Source organism: Ascidiella aspersa, chromosome 5 (genome assembly GCF_963924565.1).
Source record: "Ascidiella aspersa chromosome 5, kaAscAspe10.2, whole genome shotgun sequence".
Taxonomy (NCBI): domain Eukaryota; kingdom Metazoa; phylum Chordata; class Ascidiacea; order Phlebobranchia; family Ascidiidae; genus Ascidiella; species Ascidiella aspersa.
Window position 1 is genome coordinate 1,354,547 of NC_139451.1, and position 7,069 is coordinate 1,361,615.

The window sequence follows — 7,069 nt, forward strand, 5'->3', positions numbered from 1 at the left end:
GGATTTTTTGAAACAAGATCAAAAAACTTTGCGCGTGGTTTTAACTTTTATGAGTCATTTCGAGCGGCGATGAAATTTTTTCACTCAAGTCGGAATAATCCTGGATCAAATAAAAGGCGTTCCCGTCGTCATTCGACTTTCATTGTCTCACGTCAATAATCGCCTTCTTCTATTCGATTGTTACAATTCTAGAACAAGACCGAACGACATGCGATTAGCTTTGTGACATCACACTTGAAATAATCCCACTTCAGAAAGCGTTTCGGCAAAAAAGCTATTTTTGGAAATTCTGCAAAGTCTTGCGCAATAATTATTATCGGGCTGCAGCATTCGCGATCGAAAAGACTTAATTATGACGAAACACTAGCGAGGTATTTTGTTTAAGTTGGACTTCAGAATATTTATTTTCATTAAATATTAAGGAATTAGTATTTATTATGAATTAGTGTCTAATCTTAAACAATTTGCATGTTTTTTGCAAATGTGAGGAAAAATAAAGCATGTTAGTTTCATCACGTATATAGTCTAAAACATAAATGTTGCAGTAAAAAGTAGGTTATTCGCATAACACACAAAAGTAAGAGTGAAAGTTTGTTGTGGGATTGAATTAAACCTCTTTGCCAGTAAAAAGTAGGTTATTCCTACACAAAAATATTGGTCGAGATTAAATAAAACTTTTTTTTTTATCCTGTAATTTTACTGATTGTGTTTATTATAAGCTAAGGGCGGCCACAAAATTTTACGAAAAAGTTTCGCGAAGATTTCCAATAAAAGTTTGTAGAGATTTAAAACCTAAGAATTATTTAATGTAATTTGAAAACAAAACTGTATAACTTCCATGGTCAATACAATCACAAATCGTTTGAAAATTTGTTTTACAACTGCACTTTCCAAACACTCGAGTTGAACATAAAACAAAATCAATTTTTGTTTTAAAAAAAACGGGTTTCAGATACTTTTAAATATTTTAAAGACTTTGTAGCCACTTTTAAGAGTAATAACTTAGTTAAGTATTACGTTGAAAGCAAAGCATTCTTAGCAACATTTGAAAGTAAACATTCCATTGCAATCGTCACAATGCCCTTTGTAGTTTATTGTTGCAACGTTAAAGCAGTGACGCATTTTACTAATATTTTGAATTCAACGTTTTTAATTTTTGTAAAACCAGCAAATATTTCCTTCTCACTCGGCAAAGCAAAATTTCGAGTGCAAATTGGTTTAATTTCGCAGTAAAACCCAGCAAAGCATTCTTAGCAAATCACACACGAAACTAAAAACAAACACTCAAAATGCGAAAATATCGTTAAAATGGAAAAAACACATTTGTTTCGAATTAGTTTTTTCGAATCCCCGATAAATCCAACCAGATAGAAGCAAAAGCAAAGCAGGTTAGTGTAGCGCGCGCTCTTACTTATGACGTCACAAGTGCGCCAGCGACACGCCCTTTGGTCACGTGACCCCGTGGCGGCGCCGGATGCCGGTTGCCATGGCGACGCGGCGCTAACGACCGGTTACCAGCGCCTAATCGTCCCGGTCGTGACCGATTAAATCGCGGCTGGCGCGAATTCGGGAATACACCTTGGCCTGTGTGACGTCATAGAGACGATTAGCATCGCGATGTCCCAAGAGATTGTCAAGTTTAACCTCCCCCCCTGTTTGGTTTTAAGTGTTTGTTCAATAAGTTGCTGCAAAATCTGCGGTCAATTGATATAATTCTATGGAGCAGAATAGCTGGAGGTTTAGTTAGACATAGAAGGAATACCGAAGCCCAAATAGAAGTCGGTAGTATTTTGAAAACGTTTTGAATAACTCTTTATTTATTTTCAACATCATCATGATGTTTTTTTAATTCTAGTTCGACGGTTTTTGGTTTTAAAATGATATTTTTGAAACTACTTAAAATAACCTTGGAGTAAAATATAAATTGACCATTGTCGATGCATTGTACAGTGTTTTTAAAAAAAAATTGTTGTGGCAACTCAAATATCTTAAGTATATAATAACGAAGTTTTGAATTCTCTTCATTAGCCTTTTTGTAAAAAAACACAACAAAAACCTATTAAATAAGAGTCATGTTGTTGTATTGTTCCTTTATTTATCATAAATGTTACAGATATCTTGCAAGAACCAATTTCAATAAATCTAGTAAATAAAAAAACTTCTCATTTTTTTGCTTTAGCGCTAGCAGACTTTTGTTAAGAAAAATGTTGCTTTGGTCCTGGAAAGGTAGTTAACTTTGATTTTGAAAATGGTATTTCCTAAAAAAAGGTTTGAAACGCTCAGCTATATCATAAAACATGGCTGTAATGCACAACTTAATTAGGTAGCGGATCGGCACCGATACCACACGAGTATCGGACAAATACCGATACCACCACTTGGTATCGGGTATCGGCTCCGATCCGATATTATCGGACGAGTACCGATACTACCGCTTGGTATCGAGTATCGGCTGCGATCCGATATTATCGGACGAGTACCGATACTACCACTTGGCATCGCGTATCGGTACATATCCGATATTATCGGACATCTCCATCGACCAGACCGCTTAAATCTTCATTTTTCCCCGCTCGAAACAATTCACTTCAATCCACAAAGTTGTTCGACTGCTTCGTGTTTGGGTAGGGCGCGAATATTGCTTCGCGACGACCATTATTAACAAACGATTACCGTTATTACGTAACAATTACCAAAAGATGAAACGGCGCGATTCGCTTGTGACGTCACAGTTCGCCTTACTGTTCGACCGCGATCGTTAATCGGCGACCACGAAGTCACGGTTTCGAAATGCTGCAACTTTGGGTTGTTTGCAAAAATGGCGGACAGGTTGAAAAAAAAAATGTCGATAATCGATATTCTGGATGAAAAGTATCGCGATCCCAACCGACACTGATGACGTCATTACTTTGACTAAATAAGCAAAATAGATTAAATTAAGGTAATTATGCCAAACACTTCTTTAGCGTCAGAAGTTCAGTTACTTTCAGTTGTTACTATTTTATATTAAAGGTAGAAATCGCTTTTTTAGATCACGATTCCTAGATGTTCGCTAATATCGGATAGGGGCCGATACCCGATAGTTGTAATATCGGTGCTTTTCCTAAACTATGGTGGTACCGTTGCCAATCTGAAACCAAATCAATTTGTGCATTAGAGCAATGATTTTTTATCCAATATATTCTTTTTGACCTTCATAGGCAAATGTTAAGGCAAAAAAAATCAAGTTTCGGCGCAATATTTAAAAAATCGTTAATATTTCACTTTTTGATTCATTTTTCCTTTTTGTTCGAAATATCGGTATTAAAACAACATTTTTGAACAGCGAAAGCTGAGATTATCACCAACCTGGGTGATCTCCCTAGCTGAGATTATCACCCCTTGTTGAATGCGATATAATTCAACTATCAACTGGTTCACCAACCTAGGTGCTGATTTCTTTTTGATTCCCAAGGTTGTTTAACTGGTAAATTTTTGATAATTGTCTATTAGTAGAGCGTTTTGCCGAAATATAGGCGGAATGTGAAAGGCTTTTCTTTATTATTTTACTAAAAGTGAGCATGGGATTGAAGAACCGTAAGAGGCGTTATGTTGGGTTTTAGTTCAATCAGAAATGCAAAAATGACATGTTTTTTGATTAGCACTGTATGAAAATGCTACTTTTGGTTTGATTTTCTTAATTTATAAAAGGACAGAAGTTATGCAAAGAGAAGATAGAAGGTTGGAAAAATGAAAGAAGAGAAATCAACACAGAAAAAAAACCCAGAAACTTATAGAAAAGCTTAAGTTACAGTGAGGACATTTTTCGAAAAAGCTGCAAAAATAAAAAAAACTTGAAAGCAGGAAAAAAACTAAAACAAAAACGAAGAAATAAAATAACCAGAAAAACCCAACAAAAAGGTAAAACAGAAAGAAAACTGCTAAAATGCAGAAAGATCGAAGTCGAAACTTTAAAATAGCAAAAGAATACAATAAGAAAAACGGAAAACAAACGAAGATAAAAAAAGAATTAAAAATTAAAAAAAAACGAAACAAAATTTTATAACAGAAAAAAAAAATAAAAAGTTAAAAAGCAGGAAGTTCGCGACGTTTCTGATTGACGAGTCCCGTCACCTGGGAATCATAGATTCGCCGAAAAACACCTCGGTCGAGCAATTTGCCGTTTAATTGTTGTTTTATCGTCGACAATCGGTGTCGGCCATCTTGGGGAAACATTCGATTGTTGACGCAACAATGAAGGTCGCGCGTCGACCGCGAGCGCCACTTGAAAGTTGTTTGTTGATGTGTTTACGCAAAACTTGTCGGGAATATCGCGCTACTCATGTCAGTGATGATACTGGCTGAACTAGACTGGGAATAATTCAACTAACTGGCTTGCGTGGGAAATGCATTTCTACTAAAAACTGTTTTTTTATCTTATTTGTTAACTATCTGCTGTACTAATATTGGCCGAACTAGGCTTGGAATGAAATAACTGTCTTCTAAAATGGGTTCATTTTGAGATAAAAAGTATTCACATCAGTCTTTTGTCTAAATAAATTCATCTGTGGCAATTTTTAATAAATCTGTTGGTTGAAATGTACTTTACCAACTTGATACTGAAACATTGATACACAAGCGTGTGCAGCTGTGATAAAGCCCTTCAGAAGTCCTGCTGACCAACAGGTACACATATCATAATGCAACTGGGAGCCTTTGCAGGTTCCTATAAACCAAATCAGTCGATCAACTATACAAGTACGGCCGTGCTAATCGTCCTTTATGTATCAGTAGCTTTTAGCAGCGAAGATAAACAAATCCCTTATTTACAAAGTTTATGCAGTTTGAGGGCTTTATTTTGACAAAAAAGGTATTGGATAAAATAAACAACGCTACCAAATAGTCACTGCAACGTTCACCATGTATGTACAACATCTATCCCTTTAGAGGTCGTACTGAACAACGATACTGGCTTTAACGGCACTCTGTAGGCTCCCATTGTATTTTACAACTTACAACTAAAATTTGCTGGAATGGAATATTATCGGAAATTTTTTAATTTTAATCAAGCATACTTGAAAATACGAAAATTTAAGTTGCTTGTTCAAATATGATTAAAATATCAGTTTCTGAGAATACATTTGGAGCAAATTTAAGGTTAAAAACTTCTGAATTGAAACCCTTTTTTCAATTTTTTGCTGAATTATTTTTTATTTTTAACCTTTATGCATTTTTTAAAGCGTCAATTTATGAAAACGATCGCAGAATTGCAAATTTGTGACAGCAAAGTTATCCATAAAATATTTGTTTTTATTCTGACCTGATAGAGCACGTTCGGTTGTTTTAGTACTAAGCAGGAAATTTTAATACTATTTGTCGTTAAACCGTGTCACTGAATTCTTCCATCATAATACTAAACGACTAATAAGTTAAATTTCAATTCTAATAAACAGTAGATATTTCAACAACATAATGTTTGGTAAACACAGATAATATACAGTGTTAAGTTATGTAAGATAGTACAACTTCCAAACTACCTTTTCTACTTTTTAACACACAAATGTAATGTTTTTGGCTTTCTGGGCGAAGGTATATTCACACATGAAGCCTATACAAGCTTGAGTAGCGCACCGCTCCGAACAAATATAAGTCAGCAAGGTCTAAAACTTTAATAGAAATATGCATTTCGCCATATAAATGGCATCATCAGTTTGTCTGTACAAATAAATAGTTAAAAATTGAAATATTAAAATGTAAAATAAATTAACGAAATACATCCAAGACGAACAAAGACAAATACAATCTGCGCATAAACGCCAACCACCAAAGTAAAAACAAAAGCAAAAAGAGCATGCTATACGTGTAGCGGCCGCCGAAAGCCACTGATAAAAATGAAGCCTATACTTGATATAAAAATTCGACAGATTCTATTTTCCAAACATGAGATCCGATCCCGTTGTAATATAGCACTTTTTAGTCCACAGGTCGCAATAAAACCATCAACTGTTCCGTGCATCATATCTAAGGATAAGAACTGTATCGTTTTGTCTATTGTTTTACTTCTCAAACTTACCAACGGACTTTTAAAATTTACCCCACTTCTGTAACTTAGCAAATATAGTTGTGTATACACAACAGCCCTTTTTAATTAAAAAAAGAAATGCTAAAAAGAAGATTTTGAACGTTTCGAATATCTCTTTAGTTGAGAAGAAATAAAGGGTTATTCGAAACGTTAAAAATGCTACCTACTTCTGTATGGGCTTTGATAATCCTACTGCGTAAAAAATAAAGTTTGCACAAAAACCATACACCTTTCAGAGCATAATGGTTGGATGTTGTAGTTAGACGTAGAAAGAATATCAAACCCATACAGAAGTAGGAAGCATTTTGGAAGTTTAAAATAACGCTATTCATTTTCAACATTTAGCCTTCAAAAACGAAAATCAGAGTGAAAATAACGGTCCAAAAACTTTTCTCATTTTTCCAAAAAAACACATCATTTTTTACATATAATGTGAATTTCCAAGGTTTTTAGACTTTCAACAAAAAACACACAGAGAGCCGTCAAAAAAGCGCAAAAAAACAGAGCGAAAGTGACAGCAGGGAAGGGAATAAAACCCGATACTCTGGCGTTTGAAGGCGGCAGAAGGATTTAAAAGCGAGGGCTGGAGTAGGAAAGATAAATAAGCACAAGTCAGCGGCGCGTTTCATCGCACACAGCCAGCCCCGGGCTAAATGCAGGTAGAAGGCAGTCAGCGAAAGAACGACAGGGCGACTGAGAGCTTCTCTCCAGTGCTGTGAGCTTGTAGGAAGCGACAGGTCAGTCGAAAGATGTAATTACATCGCTACATCCTACACCCGCCCCCCGGCCAAGATCTTACCGGGCCAGATTTGGAAATTAGCTTTAGTGGAATTGAAAGTTGATTATGGGATGGTTGGATTGATTTTGAGAAGCGCTTTAAGGTGATATGTGTAAACCCGAGTGGGAAATCGATATTTTAGCCTTAGCGCCGTGCAAAATTATGATTTGCTGTTTTAAAAAGAACTTGAAGCCAGAAACTGTTCAAAAAACACAAGACAATAGCTTATG